General features: G+C 43.5%; 1 long non-coding RNA gene across 2 annotated transcripts in view; it reads left to right on the top strand.

Moving 5' to 3' along the window:
* The first annotated feature begins 6,337 nt into the window (after nucleotides 1-6,337).
* Nucleotides 6,338-21,202, top strand: part of LOC146776269 (uncharacterized) — a 130,486-nt gene continuing 115,621 nt past the window's right edge. For both annotated transcript variants that reach the window (XR_014972154.1, XR_014972153.1), the window contains exon 1: nucleotides 6,338-6,573. This is a non-coding gene — a long non-coding RNA (uncharacterized LOC146776269). The remainder of the gene's footprint in view (nucleotides 6,574-21,202) is intronic.

The following is a 21,202-nucleotide window of genomic DNA, read 5'->3' as shown; positions in this document are numbered from 1 at the left end:
TCGCTATCTTTAGCCTAAAAAAACCACTCCAGCTGTAGTAGGGCCCTGGCTTCAACTCCTGGTGCAGGGCGGGCTGTGCTTTATGGCAGGCATGGAGGGAGGGATGGTCTTGGCTGCAGCTCCGGCCTCGTACAGTTCCCCTGCTATTACTAGTGAGCGAGGCGCTGAGGTGGTGGTATTGGTGGTGGTGGTATTGGTGGTATTGATGGTGGTGGTGGTATTGGTGGTGGTGGTATTGGTATTGGTGGTGATGGTATTGGTGGTGGTGGTATTGGTGGTGGTTGAATTTGTGGTGGTATTGGTGGTGGTGGTGGTAATGGTAGTGGTGGTGGTGGTGGGGTGGTGGTGGTATTGGTGATGGTATTGTTGGCATTGGTGGTGGTAGCATTGGTGGTGGTGGTATTGGTGGTGCTGGTATTGGTGATGGTATTGGTGGTGGTATTGGTGGTGGTGGTGGTTGAATTTGTGGTGGTATTGGTGGTGGTGGTATTGGTAGTGGTCGTGGTGGGGTGGTGGTGGTATTGGTGATGGTATTGTTGGCATTGGTGGTGGTAGCATTGGTGGTGGTATTGGTGGTGGTGGTATTGGTGGTGAAATTTGTATTTCTGGTGGTGACAGTTGTGGTATTGGTGATGGTGGTGGTGATGGTATTATTGGTATTGGTGGTGGGGGTGGTATTGGTAGTATTGGTGGTGATGGTGGTATTGGTGGTGGTATTGATGGTGGTGGTATTGGTGGTGGTGGTATTGGTGGTGGTGGTGTTAGTGGTAGGGGTGGTATTGGTGGTGGTGGTATTGGAGGTTATGGTATTGGTGGTATTGGTGGTGATGGTATTGGTGGTGGTGGTGGTATTGGTGGTATTGATGGTCGTGGTGGTGGTATTGGTGGTGGTGGTATTGCTGGTGGTGGTGGTAGTGGTGGTGGTATTGGTGGTGGTATTGGTGGAGGTATTGGAGGTGGTGGTATTGGTGGTATTGGTGGTGGTGGTGGTATTGGTGGTGGTGGTATTGGTGGTTGTTGTATTGGTGGTGGTATTGGTATTGGTGGTGGTGGTATTAGGGGTGCTGGTGGTATTGGTGGTGGTGGTAATATTAGTGGTGGTGGTGGTATTGGTGATGGTGTTGGTGGTACTGATATTGGTGGTGGTGGTATTGGTGGTGGTATTGGTGGTGGAATTGGTATTGGTGGGGGTATTGGTATTGGTGGCGGTGGTATTGGTAGTGAGGTATTGATGGTGGTGGTATTGGTGGTGGTGGTATTTGTGGTGGTAGTATTGGTGGTGGTGGTATTGGTGTTGGTGGAATTGGTGGTGGTGGTGGTGGTATTGGTGGTGGTGGTATTGGTATTGGTGATGGTGTTGGTGGTATTGGTGGTGGTGGTATTGATGGTGGTGGCATTAGTAGTGGAATTTGTATTGGTGGTGGGATTGGTATTGGTGGTGGTGGTATTTGTAGTGGTGGTATTGGTGGTGGTGGTGGTATTGGTGGTGGTGTTATTGATGGTGGTATTTGTGGTGGTGGTATTGGTGGTGGTGGTATTGGTGGTGGTGTTGGTGGTATAAGTTGTGGTATTGGTGGTGGTGGTATTGGTGGTGGTGGTATTGATGGTGGTGGTATTGATGGTGGTGGTATTGATGGTGGTGGTATTGGTGGTGGTATTGGTGGTGGTGGTATTGGTGGTGGTGGTATTGGTGGAGGTGGTGGTATTCATGGTGGTGTTATTGGTGGTGGTGGTATTGGTGGAGGTGGTGGTATTGTTGGAGGTGGTGGTATTGGTGGTGGTGGTGGTATTGGTGGTGGTGGCATTGGTGGTGGTAGTGGTGGTGGTAGTGGTATTGGTGGTGGGGGTATTGGTGGTGGTGGTTGTGGTGTTAATAAAGCAGGCTTTTGAAAACAACCTGTCAGGTGGCTTTAGTACAGATGAAATGTACACAGATGTGCTGTTGTCAGCTTTAGCCCATTAGCACAGGATGATGTGCTACCTGAAATTCACATGACTGAATTCGCTAATCATTTCTAAACTGAGTTTATTGGGGGTGGGGGGTTGAAACAGACACATTATAAAGCGTATTAAAGTGATTGAAAGCAGGCGCCTGTGTTACGGGGTGGCCGTGCTGCTTAAAAAAAACACAAGCGATTTCAGCTTAAGCAGCGCATGTCCGGCCTGTAGTAAGAGAAACTCAATAAAGTAAAGAGTGCTTACAGACTATATACGGGGGCATTTGGGGCATGTGAGAAATATAAGTGAGCTGCCAAAGATAAAACACACAAAAATATTTTGCTGATGTAATGGAAATTTCTGCAGGAGGTTAAGGTATATGCAGCACACTCTTTTTTTAAAATTTTGTTAAATCAAAGGTAATTGAGAAGAATGATAATTTTCTCCCCAAAAAGTAGGAACTGTCTATCGAATGTCGAGACAGGTGATAGCAATCCGAGTAAAGTGCCCAGCCAGAAAAAGCATCACTAGTTGTTAGTTTAAGCATACTACAGCGACCGAACACACTCCTATCATATCTCATAGAGCGGAATCTATTTATTTGTGTATGTTCAAATAAAAACTATTACGCCCATTTACTTATTCAATAAAAACGATTACATCTCTGCTGATGCTTTTCTCTAGATTCGCAATAGAAATGACATTGACGATCCTTCTGTAAAACAGATTTCAGCACTACAATGAAGCCAATAAACAACAAAAATGTTGCCAACTTCTGAGGACCCCCAAGGTGATATAAATCACTTCTGGCAGAAAATAAAAATGTTTGCGTTCTGAGTACGTGGGTGGGGTTAAAGTGTGTGGTGTGGGTTGGGGGAGGTGTCTCAGGTGAATTTTAATTTTGACATACCAAGGGCATTAAAAATAAAATCCAGAAACATGAACGGGGGCAGAAATCTACATGCAACAGAAGTGGGGGCTCCTTTGCTCAGAGACAGGCTATGCTGTGTGAGGGGGCACGCACAGGCTCCAAGAACAGCTCTCATTTCGGAGAGGTTTTTGTTTTCACACCTCAAATTCCTGCCTAAAGCTCTGTGTGAAGCTTTGCTCTTTCCGAAGACGATGCCCTGTCCTCTCCGCACACCCTTCCTACCCTTGAAATGATGTAGTGCCCCACAAATGACACCATGTTTCCATGTTGTGGCTTCCCCGGCACTCTGAGGAAAGGAGAGAAGGAACACCTCGGTCGGAGCCTCCTGTCTTCACATTCCTTTCCTTTCTGTGCTAACGACGTTTAAACAAATAAATATTTGCAATGCCATAGGTCTTGCATTTAAATACGAGACCTATGGCATTGCAAACAACGTCCGCCATTGTCCCTGCTTCGAAAGTGAAAGTAAATGTAAGCGAAGCACGTTGTCGTGCCTAATGTAGGAGAAGCTCCATAAAGAAAAAAAAGTACATGTACTGTGTAACAACCAAGTAAAGGTGCCAGTAGCCATGGGAGGATACAAATTACGACACTGTCATACTAAGGAGGGACTAACAAGTCTATTAAGGAATCAAACACCAGCATTTACGAAGGACAAAGACACAAGCCAATGAAAAATATGGGTGGGGATTCTCCTCCGTACTCCACCTACAAAAGATCACCAGAGCAGTGCTTGCATGCTAGCTCAGGCTTGACCTAAAAAGAATGGATGGTGTGCTCCTAGCTTTCATCATCATCCATGTCGCTGCTTCTCTCTTGCACTTCAGGTAGGGCATTCATAGTGGTACGCTTTACACTTTCTTTTCCTGACAGGCAGACTCTCATAAAGTGATTGATTTTTCCACACCTCATGCACTTCTTGCCTCGCATCAGGCATTCGAATGGGTAATGAGCAGGTTGCCCGTAGTAGCCACAGGTCTGGGGTTTGGTGCCGTCTCTCCTGGCCTGTTTGGTAATAGGGTTCTGAAACGCACTGTTGATGGGTTTAGTCTTCATTGGCTTCTGCAGTGCTGTTCCATGTGAGCAGCTCAGACTCTGGAAAGTCTCTTGGTCCTGCCTAGCGTGAGGATGTCAGCTAGAGACTTTCCTAACTCTTCCAGTATTCGCTCGCGCCGTTTGGCAGAGGCACAACCCTGAATGATTTGCCCTCTTATATCTTCATTCTCATCATTAAAGCCATACGTGCTGGCAAGTTCCTTTAGCCACGCATAGAATACATCAATAGAGTCCTCAGTATACTGCCTTGCTTGACAAAACACGAACCTCTCATAGTCCTGGTTCACCATCGACTTGAAGTGCGCTGTAAGTGCCGCTATGAGGGTGAGGTGTGTCTTGGGAGCAGCTTCATTGAGTGACTTGGAGATTTTATAGATATCCCTTCACCTCAAGAGTAGGAACAGGGCTCTCTTCTGGGAGTTGTCCACTTTGGTGGCTTCGAAATAGAGTAGTACCCTCTCTACCCATTCTTTCCATCGCAGTGCTTGTGCTGACGGGGCACCTTCCACTGTGCAAGGCTCCACTGCTGGTATGTTCGCTACGGCGTGGACTAAAGTACCTGGTTGTCAGTGCTAGTCAGTATGTTGATGTCCCTATTTTCTTTTCTTCCTTTATTTTACCCCCACCTGGCCTGCAGGCCACACCTTCAGTGCCTTCCCTCTCCAGATAGGTTACATGTGATCAGAGTCTTTTTGCCATGTCTTTAGTGTTTGCTGACAATGCAGGTTTGCTACAGGCATTAGCTTTGGCCAGCAGGGTAAGATGCCCTCTCCACTCATTTACTCTGTGATTCAGAGCTGGCCCCACCACTCCACTCCCTTACTAGTAGGGGACTGAGAGAGAGAAAACCTCACCTCGCCAGAACCACCAGCACCTGCTGTTGCTCTCCCACATTGTATGCAGCACGGATGGCCCACTCATGCAGCAGGATAGCTGGTGGGCTTGATCAGTGAGTTGCACGTGGTAAGAGCACTGCGCACCTTCTTGCACACTACGCTGCTGCCACAAGACACCATACGCGACGGGACGGCACTCGCTTGTCGCCAGTGTTGTATAGGGCACTGCTAGCGCTAATAGTGTGGGGCCCGCATTTGTTAACGTTGAGCCTCTGGCAATGAGTGGACGCTTCAAGGCCAGTAAATGATGACACAGAGTGGGGTTAGAAGTACACACTGCCTGTATGTTAAGTGGTGTGTTTCTTTTGCAAGATAACTCCAGAATGTACTGTGGGTGACCACCCAATGCATTACTGCATAGAAAACCGGGTGTACCCATACGATCTTGGCTCAATTCCCCTCGACTACTTCAAATTTCTGAAAGAGGGAGGGGTGATCCTAAAAGCTCATACACCACAATGTCTGTTAAAGTGCCTGTATGAATACATTTATTTTTAAAGTGCTGCACGCAGATGGCGGAGTTAAGTGGGGGGACGGTGACTGATACTTTTATATTTGCTGTTTATAATGGGCCAATAAAAATGCAGCAAGATCGCCAGACGATCTGTCCAAGCACCCGCCTGCTCCTCACACAGATGTAAATGGGCAACAATTATTCTTAAACAGCACGTATTGATACAGGTTTGCCTCTATATTGCCACCTTATCAGGCGCGCAACACCCATTGGACTCACAGGGCTTCAGCCCCCCCCCGTCGTGTGTGGCAGCCCGGGATGAGACACCTTCCCGGGCAAAAAAGCAGCCGCACCCGAGCACTTCACAGGTCTTTAAAAGACCATTTGCATGTTAATAAGGCCTTGCTGTTGTTTCACCCCTTCTAAGAGCCCCTGCAGCTCCACTCTGCCTATTGCTTAAAGTTCAGCCCCCCCCCGAAATTTTTGATCAGCCCCCTACAAAATTTTTGCTCAGGCCCCCACGAAATTTGGCTCTAGTTGCGCCTCTGCACCTTATATTACCTAAGTAGACATGTCAGCAATATATAGAACTAGATGAGCCTGGGGGAGGGGGCGTACATGTAAAAGCTGTGATTCCTATAAAACACAAAGGCTAATTAAACTTGCTGTTGAAAGTCGCAAACTTTTTGAAAATTCATATCATCAAAATAAGTGACTTTTAATTAAACTATTCGTGTACATATAGTAATGGACTTTCGGAGACAGCTCTGTATAAAAACACAATATTATTGTTATTAACTTTCACAGACACGTCATTGCATATGTTAAAAAACAAAAACAAAAAAAACAACCCTTGAACCCTTATGAAGGTGATATATTTTTGTCCAGACACCGACTCACACTCTTTTAGATGCTAGATACATTCTTGCTATTGTTTTCATATGTTCTTCTTTTTAAATAAAAGATTGTTGAAAAGAAATGGGCAAGTGCTCTCATGCAGCTACATTTTGTTGATCTGTGCCCGCCTCCCGTGCCGTTTATCCAATCAGCAAGGGGATTTGTTCAGGCCACGCCTGCAATTAGTTCCGTGCCTTCAACCCATGCAGCTGTGTGTCGTCGACTTGTTGCTGAATCCGAGGGAAATGCTGAGCAGCGGGTGCAGAGTTGTAACCGATGGAGTTACGCCAGCATTTCTAGGTGTCTCATTTGAAATAGAAGCCGGAAAAAGGTGCAGTAGGTGAAACAGAGTCCTTTTCTCTGGCAGGAGGGAAAGGTGTAGTGAAATAGAGAGAAACGAGGTGAGTGAGGAGCTGGTGAGAGATTGACCAATTTCATTTTTTTTCTTCCATAGAAGGGATGGGAATGCCTTTTCCTCGCAGACCTTCTAACATGCCGCTCTCTTCTCTCAATACATTTTGCTCTCTGGGTTATGATGATTATAACAGTAAAATCGAAATAGAACTTTAATTAACGTCGACCAAGGGACGCAGAGTGACAACGCTCACCAAGCTAGAAAAACACATACTGAGGCACCGAGGGAAATAAGTTTAGACAGACTATTGTAAGTGATAATTAAATTGTTTTCTGAAGCGGCTAGTACCTAATCCTGAACTAAAACTTCTAAAAGTGGTTGTCACTCCTCTCTTAAACAAGCATTGGCATAGCCAATAGGTCTCGGCTTTGGGACCTTAGAAGTGTTTATCCGCAGCTAGTGGCTTTGTCGATGTCTTTAAGCTCTGTTGTAGAGCATTGTGGCTGCTGTGCAGCATGTTAAGAAGTTATTATAAAAAAAGTTTTCAAAGCATTTTTTGTTACCTTCCATATAAGCAAGAAAACATTATGTACAAATGAACGACCGTGAGAGGCAAGTAGGGCTGGTATGGTGTTAGGGGCATGATACTGACTCTGTAGCAGCCCTACTGACCCTTCAGGGTTGTCAGTCTGTCATGAGATCTACCTTTTTGTCTGGATGGATGGGTGCAGCGGAGGCTGGATGGGCGGATGAATGAATAGATGCATCAATGGAATTTCTGTGGCTATTCGAAATAATCAAAAATGGATGAAAGGATGGAAAGGTGAAATGCTAATGAATAGGTGGATGGGAGGATGACTAGATCGCTGAGTGGATGTAATGACGAAGGAACCTCTTCATGGAAGGGTCGGGTTTATTTGGTTTTCCTACACAGTGTCATTAGAGGTTTGGTTCGGGGGGGGGGGGGTGTTTTCGTTTTCCGACTGCATCAATGAAAATACTTTTTAAATACTTCAGAGTCCATCTATAAATGCATCTGATGGTGAGTAACACAAGATGCGATGCTTTTTTTTCCCCGAAAAATAAAATACTCCAACTAAAATCGCACTTGTAAATGTATGGACTTGCACTTCCTTCTGACCTCCAATCTACGATAGTAACATTAAAAAAAAAAAAACAAGGAACACAGAACTAAGAGTTGTGTACTTATCGTGTTTGGCATTGACTATATAATTGGCACTAAAGATGGAGAAGATAAAAATGACTACTGTGTGCTAAATATTCACGGACAAAGGCGTAGTCCCAAAATGACCTCATGGTGAGGTTCTGAAGTGGAGCAGAGACCCTGAGACCCTGTCTTTAAAACATTCTTCACAGCTGCCACAGTACTGCTGGTTAATGAAGTACCACACCCAACTGCTGCCATTAAAGGAGACCTTAATGCAGGGTTTCCCTGCATGTAGACCTACTAAATCTTGTTACTTCTTTCCCAGTTCCTTAAACCGAGGCAAGGGAGCTGTAATTGAGTTATTTTTCTTCTTTCTTTGAAGGGGCTGTAGCCGATCTAAAACTCTTCCCCTTCGCAATAAATAAGCTGCTCACATGTCCCGATTGTCATACAAACTTAGAAGCCAACAAGCATAGGAAGTTAGGACAGCGCACATCTAAGAAATGAATCCACTCACAGAACCATAGTTCGCAAACTCCTGAAGATGCATTTCACGGTGTGACAGTAAGGTACAAGACTGTTCGATTACATCGTGTTACAAGATTATTTGACTCGGAAGTCACCGAGCCCGCTTTATTTGCCACCATATATTAATGTAGTTGGCTACGATATGGTGAGCGCCTCATACCACGTCACTGTCACACCGCTTTCCACAGACTGAAACATACACAATATGAAAACAAGTCACAGGAAACATACCTAATGTAAATTAAAGTACAGCGTCCCATGAGTGGTGTGCACGCGCAGTAAGGGTGAAAATAGGACCACCTGAAGCCACGACCGCCCCACAGTCTCGCCTGCAGCCTCGACTGCCCCACAGCACCACCTGAAGCCACCCAGTCCTACCTGGGAGCCGCTCGTGTTGGTGGTCTCTGTCCACTGCTGTCAGTGAGTGGGCGCGCTTTCACCCATCGTCTAGCCATCTCCACAGTGACCACAAGCACCCTTACATTTAAGAGTAAGGTATCTTAGTTACACTTTAGAAACGGCAGCACTGGGGTATGTAGCGCTACTGTTCTAATCATCTCTAGGCACTACTGTTGGTGCCAGGTTCCATGTGTTTTAGGAAGGCGCTCTCGTCCCCGCCATCTATCTCCTCGACCCTCATCCCTTGAAGAGGGTCCGTTCTGGGGCCCCTAGGGGCTCTCATCACAGCGCGCCATGCTGCTGCCAGCCCCATCTTCCCTCAAGATGCCCCCTCCCACTGCACCGGGACCCAGGGGTCCGAGGATCACACTCCCGGGTCTCACCTCGCACTCTTGGCTCTGTTTCCTGAAGAACTCCTTGTTATCGAACTTGCTGCGCTGATCCGGCTCCACCCGCGGCATGGTTGTATCTGGGAGGGAGGGACCCCCGGAGAGATGGTGCTGACCCGGGTCCCCTGCCCCGCTGCGCTCTGCCCGAGTCACAGGAAACATACCTACTGTAAATTAAAGTATAGCGTCTCATGAGTGGTATGCATGCTCAGTAAGGGTGAAAATACCCAGCGACCTCAGAGGGATGGTGGGGGCATTACTGCTGCCATGCTTCCGCTTCCGGTACCAAGCAGTGTTGGACAGGTCAGGCAAAAAAGAGTGCAAATCCACTCAGCCAATCAGAGGAGAAGACAAGCATTTACAAATGCAATAGGACTCGTATTTACGCGAGCCCTATTGCATTGTAAACAAAACTGCGATCGTGCAAGAAGGCAGGAACGGGAGTGGGTTGGGGTGGTTGTGGTGGCCAGAGAAGTGAAGGACTGCGTCAGGGAACACGGGGAGGCAGGGGAACAGAACTGTTTTGAAAGTAAAGGGGCCGATAGCCATGGAGGGACAAAAATGAAGTCATGGCCGTCAGGAGGCGGGACAAACTTGCCGAACACCAATCAGAAAGCGGCATTCAAAATTTCGGCCAATTAATAAGCCGGGAAAGCGGGCAGAGCTTCCTACTATACTGCATGCAGCATCTCTCGACGAGACAGCGCATGCGCTGCCCAGGCCGAGACCTAAACAGGGGTAAGTGCTGGATTTAGTTAATTCTGCAGGGCCAAAAACCGGGATTGTTCCAGCAAATCCGGAACGCCTGATCACCCTACTTTGACTACATCATATCCCTCTCTTCTGCAGGTTAACTTTCTATTTCCTACATTACACTCTGCACCCTGTTTTCATCATGCATGTTGCTCCAGGTAGTTCCATTTTTCAGCTCTATACTGCATTTGCGTTGTACCTTACATAAACAAAAAATGCTATGCAGTGGAGACCACTGGCCGTGTCTTAACTTTTTTTTTGTTTGGTGCCCCATTCGCCCTTCATGTTGTCTCCCACCCCAAACTCTCTCCTTACTGGCAGCAGTTAAAAAAACTAAAACATGGCCAATACTGACCTTGTTGGAGATTTCTTTTTTTTATTTAAAATAAACTTTCAGTCCTTCTGGACAGCAGTCAGGCTGTTGTATAACATGGCTAAAGCATTCACAAAGTACCTCTACCTTGCATAGGCAAGACCTATTGCTTTGCCAGTGCTTGTTTTTAAGTGATATAAAAAATTATGCCTTAAAAAAATATGTATCCATATTGTAAAATGCTTAAAAGGTGCCCTCGTATTACTTACCTGAAGTGTAAAAAGTTTATATTGTAACGTTTATTGTGGTGAACAAAATGTTTGTTACATACCACATCCACACTTTATGCGCTACATTCATTTTCCATATCTGTACTCAAACCCCCTCACCACACTGTACATTTTCTCTTCATCCTGTTTATCCTGTTTATCCTCTTTTCCTCTCGTCTGCGCTCCCCATATGCTGTCAACCATATACATGTAATGTCCACACATGCGCTCCGCCCTGTATATATGCTCTCTACCCTAATTTGTGATCCCTAGGTGTACCTTCCACACTTCATGTGCACTCTCCTTGTACAGGGTCATAGCCATCAGTAGTACAGCAGATATAGTATCAAGGCATCCCAGGTGTGTGATGGCCCTCTTCACCCTAATTATGGCTATGTTTCACTACCTAAACAGGGGATAGGGGCATAGTTTCACTTTCTACTTTAGGACCATTGACACTTTGGCTGTGCCACAGTCCATTTGCAATATTCACTCTACAATTCCTTTGTCCACCTTTTGGTATTCGTCCTCCACATCTTTACTCTGCCCCACACATTCATTCAAAGAGCTCTGCACCCTCATTCATTCAAAGTCCCTCTTCACCTTCCATCATCTATTTACATCCACTCTGTCCTGTTTCTGCATACCACATCCACACTACACCCATTGTATGTCATTTACATCCTCTCTATATCTCACTTTATACCAGTTCTCCAAGCCCCACCTCGTCTTTCCGCCATGTATATTTGCTTTAATCCTCTAGCTGCACGACATCTACCAGTTGCCCTGTACATACTCTGGTCACTCTCGCTATCTGCTGTCTACACTGGCTTTCTAATTTCACTGTGTCTGCTGTATCCACTCTACAGCCACCACATCTGCTCTGAACTAGGCCTGGGTGTGAAGTTCCACTCGCAGTTTTTTCTCACTCTACGTAGCGCGCAGGGTTCTGAAAAACTCAGCCGAGCAGAGTTTTTTTTCCTTGCTCGCCATCATTAAGTTGGTGAGCGAGGAAAATCGTACTCCAGATCACCTCTCAGTGATATTTCTCTACGCATGCGATCGCGGATGGCTGCTACTGCTCGTGTTGAGAAACCTTACGCTGGCATTGAGGAATCTGCTGCTCGAGTAGAACATCTACTCGAGCAGCAGAAAGAAGTACCGCCATCGTGCGCTGCCATGGCGCCGTTCGCTCTGATTTTCCAGCGTGGGACAAACACCCACCGCGAAAGAAAGGCATTCACTAAATCACTAGGCTACTTGTGGAACTCTGCGCAACTTAGTTATTTGGTCACTTCATGGAGTTCCGCCCAACAGAACTCCACCCAGGCTTACTCTGAACCCTCAACATGCAGTTTGAATCTGGTACTCATGCCCTCCACATCATGTTTCCACTCTGCACGTGTGACTCCACCGTCCAAACCCTTCCCTCTTTATCTGTTCTTCACACAGCCTCACCGTATCTTATATGCAGGTTGTACATCCTCTTTCCATGTGCATTATCCACAGCTTGCATCCTTTCTTGTCGTCATGTTCTACTTTCACTATCCTCATCTGCTTGCCATTTTCCCTCACCATACTGTAAATTTGCTCCCTCCCACCGCTTGACCATCCACTCGACACCAGGTACCACTACACATTTGCCCTTCGCTCTTCATCTCCACATTCGCTCTTCATCCTTCATTGGGGAACTCAATATTTGCTCTCCACCCTTTACTTTTACTATCCATTATCCCCCTCTCTGTCAACTCTCTACAGCTGTGCTTCACCGTTCTCATCCAATCTCAGCCTTTGGCATCAACCATCGAAGATCTATATTCTCCCCCCCACCCTATGCATTTCCTTTCCATGGATGCTTTATCTATTTTCTTGATACTACCTCTGCTCTTAGTACACTACATCCACACTGCACTCTCTGTATGCCATCTACATCTCCCCCCTTCCCATTGACTCTCAGCCCTCTTCATTCTCTCTCCAGTCTTTTCATCAAGTCTTTGTCTTGTATATCGCTCTCTGCATAACATTTGTTGATTACCCTTGTCACCGGTTGGGTACCAATTACATCCCCTTTCTATCCTCTGAAACCATCCTCCATATCAATCCTACCCCCTCAACACCAACCTTACACCCTCAAATCTTCTTAGCTGATGAACAACCATTGAGATTCCATCCTCCAAATGCACTCCATTATTTTTCTTGAAACTGCTTTCTTTATTTGCTATCCATGAATGCTCCCGTGTGCACTTCACATGCCATATTCATGTTATTCTCTCCACTGTTTGCCTTATCCACTATCCACAACCACTACTCAATTTTTCGCATTTTGCTGAACCCTATATTTTTGCTGTTGTTGGTAGTCTGTGCGCTTTAACACAGCTACCCAGTAGTAAAGTGCCTGCGCTCCCCCTTTAAATATGGTCAAATTAGCATATTCCTAGTTGGTATACTTAATTTACTGACCAGTGGGTAGTGCAAGATATACTCGGGGCTCGCAGTTTACATGCCACTAGAGGACTGCAACACCTATTGTGCCATCCACTACACCGAAATTGCAAGCATGGCTTCAGGCTCGCCACTGTACAGTGACTGTAGTAGTGTAAAAACTGCAGTCTGACCTGTTAAAATCAACCCTTTAGACAGGTCAAAATCTCCCTTTTTAAATATTAATAAGTCACCCCTTGGCATTGCAGTCCTCAAGGCAGGGTGAATTGTATTTAAAATTAGGACATGTAGAAATATATGGTTAACATTTCTTTTTAATGACTAGCCCCAAAAGCTATTTTTCATTGTGACCGGCATAGCTTTCCTATGTAGAGTACAGATTAAAATTCTAGTAGTGTTTTTGCACATAAAAGGAGGGTAAACTGGAAGCCAAAACAGTTCTTAGCTGTCTGGTTGCTGGAAACCTCGATTTTTTTTTTTTTATTGTTATTTTTTTTTTTTTTTTTTTTTATTTATTTTTTTTTTTCCTACCAGACTTCTGTCTGTGGGTGTATTGAAGGTACAGGGGTTGGCAAAAACTGTATTTCAGTGTTAGAAGTGGGAGAGCATTAGGATTATCATAGTACACTCCTCTTTCTCTCTCCTCCCCCCCCCCCCCCCACGGAGCTCTCAGTCCCCGTTCAGTGTGGCTGAAGACTTTAACCATCTTGAAAATGCCCAAGTTGGGTAGGGCTGGCCCATGGAATTTTTACCCCATGGGTTAGGCCTTGCCCTGAAACCATTGCCACCCATTAGCTCATTCCAGCCACAAATGTTGCACGCAGCACTCACTTCAGAGCACTCCTGGAAGCGAGGAAGAATAAAAGAATACTGAACCTGCTGTCTGTAACCTGGGAAGACCCTTGAATGTCTGGACCTGCTCTCTTGTACACATGGCAAAGAACTTCTACTGCCTTTGCTCTACGGTCTTGTCCTCCTTGACCGTGGAGAGTCCGTTCCAGGTTTTGCAGCCTGTCAGCCCGCCGGCTCATCAGTTTGTTTCTGCCACCGCTGCAGCATGCGAGGCGCTAGTGGTAAGCGGCAGCAGTAGCAGCAAGGAGGTGAGGAGGCAAGGGCATACGAGGATTTATGCCAGAGGTGACTGCCACACTGCCAGACTGAGACGCGTTTCCTGAAGATTCCTGTTGATTGTGCTGTAGGCGGGAACCTCAGGAATGCGCGGGGAAGTGAGAGCGCGACCCCATTAACGGGGGTCGCTGAGTGTTGTTCCCAGGTGAGCCCGTGCAAGCGGCCCAACCAGGCTGGGTGTGGCTTGCGGCTCGCTAGTGTGCCCTACTCTCTCTTTCGGAGGTACAATACTGGCCGAACCTGTGGTGCAGCAGTTTCATCGTTATATAGTGCTTTATAGGCCTACAGATTTAATTTGAGCCTTATTTAGAACAGATCTATGACCGCAAAAAAACTGCACTCAGGAAAATTGGTATTTGTAAGAGCATGCACAAAACAAAAGCCAACCCACTGAGGAATGTCAGTACAGATAAATACTTGAAAAGGATTTAATGCTATCTACATTTTATTCTCAAAAAAAGATGAGTCAAAATAAGGAGGCAAATTTGGAGCCTACGTCTGAATCTCTACTACAAAAGGCAGAAGTAACAGTGGAATCTACACTGCTAACTACCGTTTCTTCTCTTGGAAGTAGAATGGATGGGGTAAGAGAGGCAGTAAGTCCTGAAATCAGAGTGGAAGGCTCCTCACGTAAAATCAATACTATTCACTCTACTGGAAAAAAAAAAAGAATTGCGTGTCTCAGTCCATTATTGATTTATGTTCTGAGTCTAGAGTGGATGGCCTTATATTTTAGGATTTTACACTCCCTGACTTAAATATTAATTTAAATCATTCCTCAAGGGTTTCGCAATTTCCTAAGCAACGTACTTGTGATCTCTCACATCTTCCAAACTCCCAAGTTCATCTTCCAGGTTCTTCTATTAATATGCAACTTTTCAGTAGTATGCCTAGTGGAGCGGACTCGATAAGCTCTAGAGCCTCTGGCACTCCCGATTTGCCTTTGGTTTCTGACCCCCCAATTAAGGAGTCTGATGATAAAATATTGATGTCGGAATCCTTGTTTTGTCTGGAAAGAGTCTTATCTTTTATTTTAGCTCTTATGGAAAGATCCGTAAACACTTCTGATTATATTCTGGATTCACTTCTGTCATTGACCAAATCAATATTCTCAGACCATATACAGCCAATCGGTAAGGTTTCCCTCCCTTCATCTGATAAGTCTAAATTTTGTTTAGAGACCCCCTTCTTTGCACACACAGGTATTTAATCTTATCCTAATGAAATCTACCCAAACAAGCTTTGGTACAAATCTGAATCATTGGGACTTTGGTACTCAGGTGGACATGTCCCTTGGTTCCCCAAATATGAAGATAAAGAAAGTGTGGATTTATTTGATGAATCTCAGCTTTTTTCACTACAGCAACTGTTTGAGGCTAAGGCTCTTGTGTCCCCCCCTGCTAATTCACCTCTCCCGATTACAGGAAAGAACAAAGTTATTGTAGAACGTAAAATTTATCCATTTTTGTTTTTTCTTTTTTTTAAAACGGGGATTAATTAAATTGTTCATCCTACTACGAAGGTACTAATATCTGATCATATCCCATCAGAAGAAAAAAACATAAAAAATGAAGGAAAATCCGCTAGTAGAAAGAAGATAACAAAAAGAGGAAACACCCGGAGGATTAAGAAAAGGGCTTAACAAATTAGTTTCGACCCTACTATAAATCTAACTTTACCTCCGACCCCTGCTGTAAAAGATCAGAAGAGGGTAGAAGTTCAAGTGGAAGTTTCTCTAACGGACTTTAACACACTCAAGTACTGCAATCTCGGTGTCTCAAGAAGTTAATATTGAAGATCCAGGGTACTACATCGGGTGCAAAATGTAGTTTGAATCCCGACGCTGTATTATTTTCATCTGCTATTAGCAGTAATGTAATTTAAAATCCTAGAAAATTGTCTAAGGGAGGCTATTATGTTAGCACTCAGCCATCTGTACCCCTTTCGCTGGATTTTGTCTTTATTTTTGATTATGAGCTATATATAAATGTCTTATTTATTGAGTTGTTTCGCTGACATATATGATTTAAAAATGATCCAGAGTAGTGATTTGGCTTTGGTTCAAGTTTTAAAACATGGCAATCTTGAGGGTGCCAGAGTCATATTTAGCTCCAAGGTAACATTCCATTTAATTACCTCAAATTCTGATAAACTACGGTGCTGTAGTATTGATATTCTGGTCCCCAATGAGGAGAAAGCCCCTGAAAAAGAGTCCATTAATAGGCAGCTTTCCATCATACAAGAGCTATCGTCTCTTGATGCTCACCATTTGGAAAGAGAAAGGATATTACTTTTCTCTCTCAGCAAGGATGGAAGAAGTTTCCCTCCAACCAGAGAAAGAGTGGCGGAGTACTATCTGTTAATGATGAAAATAAGAAATGAAGTTGGGTGGCAGGGGCCCTGAATACAAATACTTCAGGTGGCCTAAGGTTTGGGAACTCTTCCTAGCAAGGGCGTTAAATTGGTCTCCTGGAACGCAGCTGGCTTAAGCACAAACAAAAACAAATGGCTGTTCTTGAAAGAACAGACCGCCGACATAATATGTATTCAAGCGTCCTGGATTATAACGAATTGGTCCATGGAAGATTACTATGTGCTGAGCCGCCCTGCGCTTCCGGTGAGCAGGGGACATGCGAAAGGAGGCATCACAATTTTGCTTGGATCTAGCCTCAAATGGACATTTAAAACAATCCCACTTGCCTCTAATCTATTTCAGGCAATTAAGCTAGAGACCAAGGAAGATTCTGTTAACTCGGAGTCCCTTTTAATTGTAAATGCATAAATTCCACCGTACTTCTCCAATATATATTTATTAAAAGCTTTGCTTGCCTTCGTCTCGTCTATACTCGACAACTCGGAATGTAAGGACCTGAATGCTAAGGTTTCCACCCATAGTATGGGGCTTTTTGCTAACTCCGCTAAGGAGGAAGCATTAAATATACCGCCTGCTCAATTCCCAAATCATACTCAAACTGATAAGAGGAACAATTTTATTAGAAGGCCTTAAGAAATTTGGAGGCATTAGTAGTCAATGGGAGACTAGAAAAATATATCCCAGCGAAAAATTTACATAAGGGACCAAACTGTGGCTCCATTATTGATAATGTAATTACCTCGGCTGATTTTTTCTAATAGATGATCAAATTTAGAAATTTTAGAAAATCAATTTAGTGACCATATGTTGATTAGTCTAAAAATAGAGTTATCTTGTGTGTTGGGGAGAGCTCTTGGAATTTTAAGAATAAGCGGTAGCCTTTAACAAAGCAAATGGCAGAATTTACTGGAATCCTCTGGCCGTTTCATAATTAAGTCTATAACTATTTTAATAGGCGATAAGCAGCTTAGAGTAACAGAATATCTAGATCACCTCCAAAATATTTTACTGGAATCTTATAGCCATTGTATAAACAGTATGGTTATGTCTTGTAAATCCATTTACACAATAATTAAATAGACATCTGGTTTTATCCCCTTACTTCAAATAAATAAGGATTTAAGCAAATTACTGAGGGCTCGGTTTTTGAATGATTCTCCTGAACGAAATAGACTAATATGTTTACTAAAGGGGAAAAGACAATGGAAAAAACGCTCTTTAAAACAAAAAAAGGAAGACTACGAATGGGTTCAATTAAAGGATGCTGCTTCTGTAAATAACTCAAAACGATACTGGGAAACAACTGCAGAAAGTTGTGGTACTAGGATTAAATCTCTTCCCATTCCAATAAATGAAGTAGAATGGAAATCCCTATTATTAGAACTTTACTCCGCGAATTCAAATTCCTCTTTGCCTGACTTTCTTCTAATGAACTCCCCAAAAATTTCAATTTACAATAATGCGCCTTCTAAGCAGGAAGTCGTTAGACTGATTAAAAAAATTAGAGCCTCAGGGGGCAATGGGCCCAGATGAAATCCCTATGTCAGTCATAAAAAAAGAGCCAATACTATGGGCAACATATCTTGCCCCTCTGTTTGAATATTGGTATTTGTATGGGCGGACCCCCTAGTCATGGTCCGGTAGTATCCTAATTCCGTTATACAAAAAAGGCGGAAGACATCTTCAGGTAACTACCGGCAAATAACCTTATTAGACGCAGTGGGGAAAATCTTTGCTCGCAGTGTTTTTCAGAATCTTACTGATTGGGTAGTACAGGAGAAAATTCTCCCCATTGAGCAAGCAGGGTTTAGGAAAAATCATTCCACTTTAGACAACATCTGTTTGAAAGAGAAATATACGGTCTTTCGCAGGACAAACGTCTAAGTTGCATTTAAAGACTTTCTACTGCTTTCAATAAGGTTGACCGGCCACTTCTTTGGAAAAAGGTATATAAAATGGGGGTGCCTTTAACTCTGTTATCCTTAGTTATTGCCCTACACTCACAAACATGGTGTCCGGTACTAATGGGGGGGTACTCGGGGCCTATCTTCAGTTTTTTTCAACAGAAAATGCCTTGAAGCAAGGTTGCTTATTAGCACCTCTATTGTTCTCTCTATATTTAAGAGATCTACTGGATTGTTTTTCCTTAACGGAAGGGGATGCACCAAAGACAGGTGGCTGTTCATTCCCTTGCCTTATGTACGCAGATGATATTGTAATTATGGACCTGACCCTATTGTTTTAAGCAAAAAATTGTCACAACTACAGAATTATACGTCTGCACAATTTCTGATGATAAATGTCTCTAAAAGTAAGGTTTTGGTTATGAAACGAGGAAAAAACAGGAAAGTTTGCAATTTTAATTGGAGAATTGGTTCTGAAAAATTGGAGATTGTAGACTCTTACCTTTTTATATGGGGAAAGTCATTTCTAGTAGTACAAAGATTAGTCCCCATATTGAACATAGCTCTTGTAAAGCGACATTGCATGCAAACGGCTTATGCCTATTTTATAGTGACATGGGTCGAAGACCTTTCTCACATCTGCTTTGTTTTTAAAGCTAATATTCCTCCTACCTTGTTATATGCAATTGAATCAATACCAGTAAGTGAATGGAGCTTCTTGGATAAGATCGAAGGCCAAATCTTCCGTAAATTATGTAACCTTAATACTTTTGTCCCAACAGTCGCCATTTGGCTAGAATTTGGCTTGGTAAGTTTTTTTTTTTTTTTTTTTTTAATGAAAGGTTTAGCTAGGGTAATAGGTTGGGGTCACCAGTTAAAGAACAGTGATCCTTCTTCATTGAGAAGTTTTTTGCTACAGGAAGTATTTGCAGGACAAATGTATAAAAACTCTTTTCTTCAGCGATTTCTACTTGGCACTGCAATATTTTAATGTGCACGAGGATCTTGTGCTGTCCTTTTCCCTCACAGATTTTTTTTTAAAGATTTCAAGTGGCATAATTGGCCATCAGAGGGATGTCGTCGTATGTAGACCAAAGGCCGGACTGGAAACAATAGTCAGGGATTCTTCCCCAGAAGTACATCTCCTGGAATTTAAGCCACGGTGTTTGCCGGTGGATCACTCTCTGCCATATGAATCTTTTACCACTAAATAATTTAACTGTAAATTGGTTACCTAATAGGAAAGGTGAAAAAAATTGCAACTTCTGTAATTGGGGTATTCAGAACCTTGATCATATTTTGTTTGTATGTCCAGCTTTGACTTCATCTCGATTTTAGGTTGCTTCGACCAATGTTTATCCAGAATGGCATTAAAAATGTTTCGTCTGCTCGAATTTTTGTTTTGTCCAAAAAATGAAATAGTATGCATAAAACTTTTAAACTTTTTTTAAGGAGTTTATGATTATATTTTACATTTTCTTAATTAATCTCAGAGTATGGTTGGCTATGCATTTAATCAGGTTTCTTATTATATTGCTTTTAAAGCTTTAAGCTCTTATGTGTCTTCGAACTTTTGTATTTATTTTTCTCTTGTGGAAAATATATACTTATGATTGTTGTTATCTTATCGCTGTTTGCACTAAATTCGGTTTTATAGGTCCTAAGGGAAATGATTTTGCTGCTTTACGATGCACTTTATATAAAACATATGGTGCTGCTGAGGTTCTGGACTTTTAAGAGTCCAGAGGTGTCAGGGAAACAACACCCGAAGACCCCTGAGTTCCTTCCTGTCTCGGTGCACAAATAAACAGACGCGGGTTTCTCGATGGTGGCGTCAGAGACCAAGATTTATTCACTGCAGGGACACAGAAGTCATAGGAACCACACAGAGGCAGAATCTACGAGACTGTTCAAATTGCATTAAGTGGGTTGTTCCTTAAATACACGAAAAATGTCTTTAGGCAACATTACACGAATATTTCTCATGCCCAACCCGGTATCCCAAACAAACAGTAAATAGATATCAAACAATAACTAATCATAGGTTTTCGGTATTCGATCAGGTCCCCTTGTCAGTTTTCCATTCTTTGCCCGATCCTCCCCATTATAAAAATCGTTACCTCCCCATTGTAAAAGCCCAGAAGGAGAGGAGCAGAGCCAGGTGCAAAGGATTGAAAAGTAGGATGAGGTGTTTATGGATCATAAACGGGCATGGCTATCATCTTCGGCCTTTCAGTAAGGACAACGGACACGGGAACCAGTATAGCAGGACTGGCCTCAGCCAAGGGAGGCAGCTTGATTCTGCCTAGTCATGCAGCGTCAGCCTTTTTCGGGGCTCGAGCTTACGTGTCCTTAACAAGGTGACTCTGCCGGGGTCATCACCCGTTCATTGACTATGTGAGGGCAAGAAACAAAATGGATGCCGTAACTAAAATGGATGCCATGACTTTACAACAGAATGCCCTATTTCTCAGTGAATTCATGCTGGTTGTGTAGCGAAAACACTGTCATGCATATAATGGATCATTTGCGGTTCATTGGTACCGAAATCGTGTCAGTACTACGATACCGAAATCACGGGTTCGGATCGCTACAGAACCTCACTGCTATGGTATTGTAATTTTCTAAATTGTATTTATTCAGGATTTTACCTTTCCAGTATAGGATCTAACTTTACGATTGCTGTAATGCTGTTGCTGCTATATGATGCACCTTATTTAATAATTTATCATTATAAAATTGCATTATTGTTGTTCTATCAAAATTGCACATGTTTTAGAATTTTATATTGTCATTTTTCGCTTCCCTTTATTGGAGGGCCCCTTGCTGGCTAAGGAATCCCCCAGAGCCGATTTTGGAAATCTTTGATGTCTCTCAATGATTTAAATCTGTACAGATTGATGTAGCATAGATATAATGGTCTTAATGAAGTGTTTATAATTATTGCAGTTTTTTTAGTTTTTTTATAAATGATTATCTATGTACGTCTTGAGTAGACCTCATTAGAG

Source organism: Triturus cristatus, chromosome 12, assembly GCF_964204655.1.
Source record: "Triturus cristatus chromosome 12, aTriCri1.1, whole genome shotgun sequence".
In the NCBI taxonomy this organism is placed as follows: domain Eukaryota; kingdom Metazoa; phylum Chordata; class Amphibia; order Caudata; family Salamandridae; genus Triturus; species Triturus cristatus.
This window is presented reverse-complemented; position numbering and strand designations above follow the sequence as displayed.